General features: G+C 43.0%; 1 pseudogene across 1 annotated transcript; it reads right to left on the bottom strand.

Annotated features, from left to right (window-relative positions):
• Nucleotides 1-1,878: 1,878 nt before the first annotated feature.
• Nucleotides 1,879-9,151, bottom strand: LOC308408356 (TBC1 domain family member 2A-like; annotated as a pseudogene). The gene is made up of 7 exons: nt 9,116-9,151; nt 8,644-8,842; nt 3,634-3,821; nt 3,426-3,546; nt 3,156-3,341; nt 2,410-2,531; nt 1,879-2,080 (listed from the first exon to the last, which is right to left on the bottom strand). The product of its transcript is annotated as a TBC1 domain family member 2A-like (transcript).
• Nucleotides 9,152-11,494: the final 2,343 nt, after the last annotated feature.

The raw sequence follows: 11,494 nt of genomic DNA on the forward strand, positions 1-11,494 counted from the left end.
CTCCTTTGTGGTTCTTGTTTTTCTTTTGAGTACATTAATAAAAAGTTGAAATAAAGTGGCAATAAAATTCATGCACTGAAGACCACACGAAACCCTAATTCACCCTACTACCTGTTGCCTTCACATTCCATTTGCATCCCTTGTCCACAGAATCAAAAATGACCCTTCTTCACTAAAGATCGAACATAAAGCAATTGCATTTTAAATGGAAGCCCATTTTGCATTAAGAAACACTATCAGCAATCAGAAATTGTGTATATCAGAGTTCTCTGTTTTTACTGTCCTGAAAACTGCATTAATTCAGTGGATGCGGTTAGGTTCAAAACAACGTAATATAAGAGGGCAACCAATTCAATCTAAGAGGGATCCAATTTTTATCCATTCATGTACCAGCTACTGGCTTTTTGCTGTTATGTTCTCATATCGCGTGAGAGTTTATTTGCCAGGTGTCAGAAGTCTAATAATGAATAAAGTTCAGGATATGCTTAAAAACTCACCTCAGTATAGCCGTCATCAGAAGGAAGTGCGCTTCACTGACTCATCAACTTGTCTCAGGCTTTCCACAAAGTTTCACAGTTGACCTTAAAGTAAGATGCTGCAAGCTTACCTTGCAGTGTATTACTTTTTAAGGTCTAAAGACCTTAAAGTGCGCTATAGATTGAAGTGATTTGAACTGACAACAGGGCTAATTCAGCACTTCAAGTTAACATCAATAAAAGTTTTTAAATTTATTCTGATTTCCGTTTGTTTTCATTGCCTGTGCTATCTGTTATTTAGTTCAAATTGTGGGTAGATAATGCTGTGCTGTCATGTGACCTGTTCTCTCATGTGTGCCTTTCTCTTGTTTTGTATGTATTTCTCGTTTGTTATTTATTCCTATTTTATTCCTGCAATTGGTATGGAATTCATTTTTTTTTAATTGATCAGTGTTTTGAAATTAGATGTGATGAACATGTGACCTTAATTTACAAAATCAACATCATGTTGGATTCAATGAGACATGAAACTAGTGCATGAAACAGGTCTCAGTAAATGTTCTCATAGACTGCAATACACTGCCCCCTGCTGGTCATTATAAAGTCTGCAGATGTCATTTGACATGAATGTCATATTTGTGAAACAAAATAAAGGACTCTGTAAAATAAATGAAAATCAAATATTTATATACAGAATATTTATGTACAAATGCTGAAAAAGACATTTGAACAAGATGCACACCCAGTAAAATTAAAAAAAAAAAGAAAAGTCAGTTTTATCATGTGACTATCATGCTGTCATTTCTGCACAATGCACTTTACACCAGATCAAAATAAAACACTGTGAGGTCGTTCTAACCGGAAGCCCAGAGAGCTTCGACAATGCAGCACAATGCCCTGAAGCATCAGCATCAAAATATACTTCAAGTACCAAAAAGTACTCATTGTGCAGAATGCCCTATTTTTGAATAGCTGGACATTTAATTACTTTATCACCAGCTGTGACTACAGCTGATAATAAACCATGTTTCATAGGGATGTGACTACATTTAGAAATGTCACGCATTTTTAGGTATAAAGCAAAAGATGCAATGAAATAAATAAGCTATCACATATTAATCCAAATGAATTCACTGAAATACATCTGCACATTTCTGCAGCCTGACTTATTACACACGTGAACACAGTACACATTTGTTTACTGCAAGCTTGTTTCAGAGATGTGATGCAGTTAAATCTGTATGCGTCTGTTTCCTTGTAGTGTTAGTAGAGATGGTGAACCTGACACAATCCTGTGTTTGGTGTGAAGGAAACCAGTTAACAGCCGGTTTAGTGAAATTCTCTTGAACTCATGGAAAACTCATCGTCGTCTCGAAGTGAGCAGCTGAAGCGTCCCGTGTGATCAGAGGTCCTCGTCGTCCTCGCTCACCATGACGTCGAGCTCTTTGTCTTTCCGTACGACGCTCTCGGTGATGAACTCCTTGTGCTGCTCCTCCAGCTCACGCAGCTCCGCCTGCAGGCGCTCCAGGTGGAGCACTCGCCGGTTCCTCAGCAGCCGGCTGGGGAATGGGTTCATGTCGTTGAAGGCGATGCTGGTCAGCTTCCTGCATGGACACACGCAGGTGGAAAGGACTCGATCACCAACACAGAGGAACTGGAAACTGATCAGCTTGAGTGTTTCTGTTTTATGCTGCTTGATACTTCAGGTACTGCAGTTTGAGCAGGAAATACTGGACTGACTGGACCACATGTATCCGAGAGCTGCAGATACTTAAAAATCTTTAAATCGTTGTTACTGTGATCAGGGAAATTTAAACTTCTCACAAAATTTCAGTAAAAAGGGTTTGAAGCTCAAAGATTCAACAGCTACATCCGCTACACTTCTGAGAGTGTAACAGCTCGTAGATTAAGGCGGGTGGAGGCGAGTGCGTACCTGGCATTGGAGACGGTCTTTGTGAAGAAGCGTAGGTACTGGTAGATCTCCACGCTGTCGTGAATCTTCAGGATGTCGTCCTCTTTGTATTTGAACAGAGCCAGAGTGTATCTGAAGATCACCTGCAGCACAGACACGCATTTCATAACAGGACACTCACGCCACACAATTAATTGGAAACTTTGAGGAGGTGAGTCATAAAATTACTCTTTCAGTTGTGGTGCAGTTGGGCCCTTTACTCATTACAGCTCTGATCGATTTCCAATAAGCCACTTGGTTCCTCAGTTGCCAGATAATATTAACTTACTTGGTAGTTGAGCTTTAAGTTTAAATTAAACTTTTGGGTTGGATCTACGTGGCTGAAGCTGTTGTCAGCATTTATCCCTGTGTGGTATATATTTCTGTGTCTGAACTGTGATTTTATTTCCTGAGACAAACGATGTAAAAGCTGTGCTGCATTTGTCACATTGCAGAAACAAGCCCAAAGCCATTGTCCCGCTCATCGTCTGGATTTACGCTGCTTGTGGTAGACTGTGAGGTCGTTACTAGAATGATCTGCTTTCCCACTCCTATTTCATGTCACATGACAGTTCCCCATGCTTAGTAAACAATGTCTTATTACTCCTAAAATGTAAATAAAGACATCTAAAGGTGAAAACAAAATCATTTTTGTTTCCATGGACACTACTGTGGTGCATTCAAGTGTTGTCTGCATTTCTGTCATGGTGTGTTCGGGTGTATGGTACCTTGGTACCCTCATACAGGAAGGCGTCCCACAGAGGCATCAGGATGTCGCTGGGCAGACTCTCCACAAAAACCACCAGGAACCAGTTGAAGGTGACCAGAGAGACGTCAATGTTGTGATCCTCAAAGTGAGATGCCAGGCGAGGAAGCTTCTCCGCCATGAAGTCCTTCAGCACGCGCTGGTCCGCCTGAGCACAAAGACTCACAGAGATCAGCCTCACTGATCACTAAAACAGATCACAGCAGGCAAGCAGGTGAGTGTGTCTGCTGACCTGAGAGGCCACCAGATTCTTGGTGTAGTAGTCCTGAGGCATGATGGCTTCCACCACTGCCACCAGACACCAGAAGGCGTCTTCGTCACTTTGGAGGACCAGCAGAGCGAGGGCCGCTAACCTGTGGACATTGATGGAAGGTGAGGTTCTGCCTGGAAGGCGGGTCCACATAAGAACTCAGATATAAAATTTATACTTTTGTTCTGACCTGCTGAGTACCTGGCAGTAGCCAATGGCAGGGTTATGCCCGGAGAAGGCCAGAAGGATGCGGCGGAGCTGCTGGAGGGCGGGGCTGGACAGCGAGGAGAAGTGCTGATTGGTCGTCAGGGTTCGGTGAAGGTCCAGCTGGACCTGCCTGGAGGCAGGATTAGGAGCTGTCCGACTCTTCTCACACAGCTGGAAACAGAACAGGATTACTGAGTGCTCGCCAGCATTCCCAACAGGAAGGAGGAGGAGCCACCTGTGCTCAGGTGCGGATAAAGCACTCTGTTGGCAGAGGTATGAAAATGCGCAGTAAAATCTAACGTGCATAGCTAACTTCATCAACGACATTTTGGGAGGAATAATCACACATCAGCCTTCGGCCATTTTTTGATGAACGCATACGCCCCCTAGAGCGCGCTAACTTTATTAACAGCCACACAAATGTAAAGCACACATCAAACATAAATAAACCATTTGACTGTCTCCATAATTGAGAGCATTTTCTCTTCTTATTTCAACACCCCCACTTGCTCTCATATTATGATGCTCTTAAGTAAACAAAAAAAACAACAAACAAAAGGTTTCTTCCTCAGTACTGTATACATGTTCGTATACCATGTTAATGCCCAAACATAAACTTCTCAAACTTGAACAGCTTAACTTTTGTTGCAGGCTTTGTCATTACATCTGCAACCATCTCTTCTGTTGAACAATAATCCAGAGTTATTTTTCCTGCACTCACAGTTGATCTCACAAAGTTGTACTTTATGTCAACATGTTTACATCTCTGTCTCGTCACAGGATTCTTCGCCAACGCAATTGCACCCTGATTATCTTCATGAACTTTTGGCGGTGCATATTTTTGTCCATCAATACCTTGTAACAGTTGCATTAGGTACAAAACTTCTTGTAGGGTCGCAGCTAAAGCCATGTACTCCGCTTCACAGGTAGATAATGCAACAGTAGGTTGTCTTTTGGTTTTCCATGAGATTAAAGGACCATCTACAGACAAGCTTATGCAATAACCAGTTGTACTCCGTCTGTCTGTTACATCAGCTGCCCAATCAGCATCGCTGTATGCCCACAACCTCAGTTCTTTGTTGTCACATTTCCTGTAACACAGTTCTTTCTCGGTTGTCCCTTTCAGATACCTCAGTACATGTTTTACTGTAGTCCATTTGTCTTCAGTTGGCTCAGTAAAGTACTGTGAAAGTTTACTGACTATAAAACTCAAGTCCGGTCTTGTGCATGTAGCCAAATAGATCAGACTACCAACTGCCTCTCTGTACCTTTTGACATCACTCATCTTTTCTGCATCATCAGCATAGTTCAGTTTTTGCTCACAAGGTGTCTGTCTTTCTTTACAATCCTGCATGTTGAATCTTTCAAGTATTTTTTCCACATATTGTTTTTGTGACATTTTTACACAGTTATCACTCTGGTCAAAATCTATACCAATGAAATGTCTCAGTTTACCCAAATCCTTCATTTTGAATTTTGCTGCAAGCATTTTCTTCACAACAGTTAGTTCACTTTCATCACTAGCAGCAATGATCAGGTCATCTACCCATACAATCAGAATCACCTTCTTATTTTCTGTCATTTTTGTGTAAACACAATGGTCAGCGGGGTTTTGCACAAAGTTGTTCTCACTCAGATATTCATGCAACAACTTGTTCCAATTCCGGCCTGATTGTTTTAGCCCATATAGCGACTTTTTCAACTTGCACACCAGTTTTTCATTTGTGTCGGATTTTACCTCATAACCCTCAGGTTGTTCCATGAATACCTCACAATCTATTGGTGCATGAAGATAGGCAGCTTTAACATCCATCTGGTGTAAAAGCATGTTTTCTTGTGCTGCCTTTTGCATCAACACTCTGATACTAGTCAGGTTAGCAGTAGGGGAAAATGTTTCTTCATAATCCACACCTATCCTCTGACTATATCCTTTAGCAACATAACGTGCCTTGTACTTCTCAGATCCATCAACATTGTTTTTGACTGCGTACACCCATCTACCCCCCACTGTCTTCTTACCCTCAGGCAAAGTGGTTAAGGTAAATGTGTCATTTTCTCTTAGTGATTGCATCTCTTCATCCATTGCACTGACCCATTTCTCTGAGTTAGATGAAGTTATTGCTTCCTTGAATGTTTGGGGAATGTTACACATTGCTCTGTAACAATAATCCATGTTTGTAAGTACTTGATCACAATCCTCCTTATCAGTAACATATTCACTTAAATACCCAGGCCTCTTTCTCACTCTGGAAGGATACCTTGCAGCCTCGCAGTCGAGTTCATTCTCCTGTGACTGGCTGCTCATCTCAGACATGCTTACTGGGATCTGTTCCTGAGTATCTGTGTGTTCTGTACTCACATCAGTCTGTTGTCTGGTCTTGGTGAACCTGTTTGGTGTCTCAAAGTCACCCTCATCATCTGGCACCTTGTCAGTCTGTGTTTGTCTCTCTACTCTTGTTTTAGTCTCAAACTTCACCAGTCTATGCTTCTGTACTTTCCCACTGCCCGGGTAGTAGACCATATAAGCTGGACTGTTCTTGTCATATCCAACAAAAATTCCTTTCTCACACCTTGAGTCTAGTTTTCTCTTGTTCTGCCTGTAGGCATAACACACTGACCCAAATGTCTGCATCCTGGAAAGGTTTGGCCTTCTTCCTGTCAGCATTAAATATGGTGTCTGTTCTGTGCGTCTGTTAAAACATCTATTCCTCACTACAGCTGCTGTTTGCACTGCGTAAGTCCACAACTCTTTAGGTAACTGTTTCTCTATTAACATACACCTGGCCATATCAAAAAGAGTACGCCAATTGCGTTCTGCAGTACCATTTTGGTGTGGTGAGTATGGTGCTGAGGTCTCATGCCTGATTCCATTTTTGCTAAGGAGTGCCTGATACTCATTTCCCATAAACTCTGTTCCATTGTCAGACCTGATACATTTAACTTGCCCATACGGGGCTGTATCAGCCAAAAACTTCTGTGTTGCTTTTGCTGTGTCACTCTTATTTTTCAGAAAATACACAAACACTGCACTGGAATAGTCATCAGTGAATGATAGTGCAAATCTATATCCATCTCTGGACTCTGAGTCTACTGGACCAGCTAGATCTGTGTGTACCAGCTCTAAGGCGGTTTTGGCTCGTGCATCAGGGTCCCTGTTTCTAGTTTGAACAAACTTTCCCTGTGTGCACACTTCACAATGCAAGACAGATTTGTCTGTTTTTCCTTTGATTGCCATACCATCAACAACCCCCTGTAATTTCTGAATGTCATCATAATTACAGTGACCAAGAATTTCATGCCATGTTTGCATGTCATAGCAAGCCTTACACTGGTCTTTACCTTCAGTGTTTACTGTTTGTAGGTAGTACAGTCTGTTGTACTCATATATTGGGAACCTTGTACCGTCTTTGTGTCGCAGGGTGTCTTTTCCTTGCTTGAAGATCATAGTTGCTCCATTTGAGGTAGCTGCTTTCACAGAGAAGATGTCTTGTGGATACGATGGGATGTACAGTGCCTGTTTCAAGGTTGTTTTGTGGCACTGCCCCCTGCTGTCCATCAAGCAAAACTCTGCCTCCCCTCTTTGCTCTGCAACTCCAGTGCACTTGGTGCCGTCAGCCAACTCTAGGTAGTGTGACTTGGGCTGGAAACTGTCGTCGAATCTCCTGAACTTCGTTATATCTGTAACAATATGCGAAGTTGCCCCTGTGTCCACCATCAGACCCTTTTTGTTGATGCCATGCTCTGACTGGAACGCTGCACCCTCGCTGCTTACCCGGAATGCGTAGTCTTTGCTACCCCACTCCTCGGAAACTTTCCGTGCATTGTCTTGCCGCCGTTTCCGTCTGCATGTTGAGTCCCGATGGGTGGTGCTCGCTACACCACTGCTTGCGCTGACACGTCCTGGCTTTGTGTCCCTTTAGTCCGCATCTGAAACACACTGTCTGCGTTGCCGGCCCCACGGTCATTCGATTTTTCAAACGTGGGATTGTCGCTCGGTCGTGCACGTGCTTTCATGATGTTGTCATCTGACGCTGCGGCGCGCATTTTCTCTGTGTCTTCAAAGCTTCGCAGTTTAGTTTTAAATTCAGCAAAAGTCACTTCAACTTCACTTTGTGTGACATGGATAGCAAACGGTTTGAACGATTCTGGCAGTCCCTTCAAAACCATTGCTACCAATAGCCCATCACTCAAAGTTTCACCAGCATTCCTCAGGGCTGTGATTATTGTCTCTGCTCGTATCACATACTCAGTCACACTCTCACTTTTGGAGCGAAGTGAGTTCTGTGTACAGGCTAATTATACGAGGCTTTCCTTTACCTGCATAATAGTTTCTTAGAATCCCCAGCGCCTTCCGTCCATCATCCGCTGCTTCTCGCATAACAAGAGACAAACTTTTGTCATCCAGAAACTGGATCAGCTCCGCGTAGGCCTCTGCATTCTTTGCTCTCTCTTCTTCTCCCTCCGCGTCGGTAGGCTGCTTCAAAATAATGTCTCTTAAACCTTGCAGACGAAGGTGGCCCAAAAATTTCGTCTCCCATAGTTCGTAATTCTTTTCATCCCCATCAAAAACTAGCCGAGCCCAACGGCTATTTGACTCAGCGGCTCGTCGGCTCATGGCGCTAGCATGGTATGCTAATCCTCACCGAGTGCGCAGTACGTCGCGGCGTTTCTCTCGGTGGCAAAACGACATGGACTCTTTTGGAAAACTTCTTAGCTTCCTGGGCCCATAACCTGTTGGCAGAGGTATGAAAATGCGCAGTAAAATCTAACGTGCATAGCTAACTTCATCAACGACATTTTGGGAGGAATAATCACACATCAGCCTTCGGCCATTTTTTGATGAACGCATACGCCCCCTAGAGCGCGCTAACTTTATTAACAGCCACACAAATGTAAAGCACACATCAAACATAAATAAACCATTTGACTGTCTCCATAATTGAGAGAATTTTCTCTTCTTATTTCAACACACTCTCTCTCTCTACAGCTGTACCTGCTGATAGCGTTGCGTGTGGCACTCTTGGCTTGTCAAAGTTCTGGCTCGGACCAAACAGCGCCACACTCTGCCGATACTCCCGAGGGACGCCTTCACGCACCAGAATTTTGAGCTCAGGTGAGATGATGAAGTCATCGTCGGACCTGCCTGCAAGGTACTGAGCCCAGCGGCTCAGCAGGGGGTGCTCCAGACCCTCCTACAGAGACAATGATGTATGATTTAAAAAGAGGATAACCATTATCTGTTAAGCATTATGTTACAATTTAACATAATGTAAAATTGTAACATTGTAAACATAATGTTACAATTTTAATCCGTATTAATATCATAGGGAGATTAATATCCCTACAATATTAAGCATCAGACTTTATCAAATTTTCTAAAAACTTTTTTTGTTGGATAGTGTAGCGCAGCTGGATAGTGTAGTGGTAATACTACATATCTTTGGAGTCGCACGTTCGATTCCCACCCAGTATCCAGTAAGGGTCCTGGCTAGACCCCTCATGCTAACCAAAAATCCCTGGAATGGTGCGGCTATGTCTGCAGTCTCTCCGCTTAAATTTAGAGCTTGCTTGTTTGTTAAATGTATTATTTACTGTTTTTAGTTTACTCCATGACGGGGCTGGATATCGGGCGTCCTGCACCACCCATCCGGTCTGGAGCATAGCGAAACCATTTCTGCACTGTTTGAACGAAGGTAAACTCAGAAACTGCCCCCACCTGCTGAGTCAGGCCATCTAAGACAACAAAAACCCCCAAAAACAAACAAACAAAAAAACAGTAAAAAAGAGGGGTTCAATTAGAGTTCAAATATGAATAACCTCTCGCCAAAAGTCTTTAACAGCTAGAAAGCTGGCAAACTACTAAGCTGATCAACATGAAAGGCACAAGGTGGAAATCAGCAAACTGCTGCCTCACTTTGTTCACCTGTGCTCTATATTTCATGGTCCGGTTGGCTGCAGGACCAAACATTTGGCCTTACACCTTATTTCTTTATGTTTTGCTTCCAAGGTGCCAGACTTGTAGGTAACTTTTTACACTGACATGACCTCAGCAATAGTTTCCAGTCTTTCAACTTCCTTGGGCTTTGGCTGCTTTTTTACTCATTTTCAGTCCAGTCCTTCTACCTGACCATTTTCAGAGAACTCTAAGGAGCTTGGGGGAAAAAAGCAACCGGACTTCTTTAACTTTTTTGAAGACGTTTCGCTTCTCATCCCAGAAGCTTTTTCAGTTCACTGAAGCCTCATAAGAAAGTGACACAATAACATTTAGATAATAAAACTCGCCAAAAATGCACCTTAAGAGCACTGTCTCTTTAAATACCCTCTTTTGCTTGGTCTGCTCCTTATTTTTTCTCATTTTTTCTTACTTTGGAGGACCAGCAGAGCGAGGGCCGCTAACCTGTGGACATTCATGGAAGGTGACGTTGTGTCTGGAAGGCGGGTCCACATAAGAACTCAGATATAATATTTATATTTTTGTTCTAACCTGTTGAGTCCCTGGCAGCAGCCAATGGCAAGGTTGTGCCAGCCAGCAGGATGCTGCTGAAGGGCGGGGCTGGAGTCTGAAAGTAAGAGCTCGTTTAGACTCTATTCTGTGAACAGGCTTGCTCCCACGAATATGTGAATTCATCTGTAAAAGAGTTTAACTCTAATGCACCTGTTCCTCCTGCTCCCTGCTGCAGGGCGGCCTGTTGGACTACGAATGCCAGTGCGGAGCTAAGAAGATCAAAGAGGAGCTGTTGTTCTTGAACCTGCCAAAGTGAGTAACCTCAAATCGGTCCCCAAAGGCCTCAAACCACCACAGTTCAGTCGGTGTCAGTTTTGTTCATGTCATGTCCTCCTTGCGTCTTCCTTTGAGCCTCTCCTCTTTGTCTCATCTCTTTCAGTGTGCTGATCCTCCAGCTGAAGTGGTTTACGTTCACTCCATCGTTCACCGTGGAGAAGAAGAACAGCCCCATTGTTCTGACACAGCAGCTGGTGATCAGCCAGGACACAGCCTTTACTGAAGAGGTAAGGGAAAAGGCACACCGTTCATTTCAAGTATGGATGGAGCCCATTTCTAAGCTAACGGGTGGTGCCGCTGCCCTCTCCCAGTAAACTGCTCGCTATTTGTTGGTCAGCGTGATCAGTCGTTTGGGCTCCTCAGCTTACAGCGGTGAGTGGGTGCTTTCAGACACATGTGCTGAATGCAGGTCAGCTTTGAAAGTTTATGAGACGTTAATAAGTGCGCCTTCTCCTCTCAGGACATTACGTCTGTGACGGCGTTCACCAGATGAGCGGAAGAGACGACGTCACAGACAGCCGGCTCACGTACGATGACGAGTTGGTCTGCCAGACCACGTGTGAGTCTGTGTGTGAGCAGCGGCAGAGAACAGCTTACCTGCTATTCTATAAAAGACAGGTGACGTCTCCCAGCAAACAGTCAGCATGTCTGTGCAAATATTCAGTGTAACTTGTAGAAAAACCCTCACACTCAGTTTATTTGTGTTTTTCTTTTTCTATTTCTTACTTTCTTTGCCGCACTAGAAAGGCAGCAGAGTCGGGACTCAGATCTGCAGCAACACCTTCATTGTTATTGTTATTATTGTTGTTAGTACTGTTGTTGTTATGATTGATATTGTTACTGTTATGATCAGTTTTATTATTATTATCATTATTAATTTTTTAATACATTTGTTTATCTTTATTATTAGTAGTAGTAATGTTGTTGTTTATGTTGTTATTGTTATTATTATTACTGGTATTGTTGACACTATTATTATTATTTTGTTGTTATTGTCATTATTAGTAGAAGTAGTATTAGTTATATCATTTTTATATCAGCCTGGAGTGAACAACATGAAAGC

Source organism: Rhamphochromis sp. 'chilingali', assembly GCF_963969265.1.
Source record: "Rhamphochromis sp. 'chilingali' genome assembly, chromosome: 13".
Taxonomy (NCBI): domain Eukaryota; kingdom Metazoa; phylum Chordata; class Actinopteri; order Cichliformes; family Cichlidae; genus Rhamphochromis; species Rhamphochromis sp. 'chilingali'.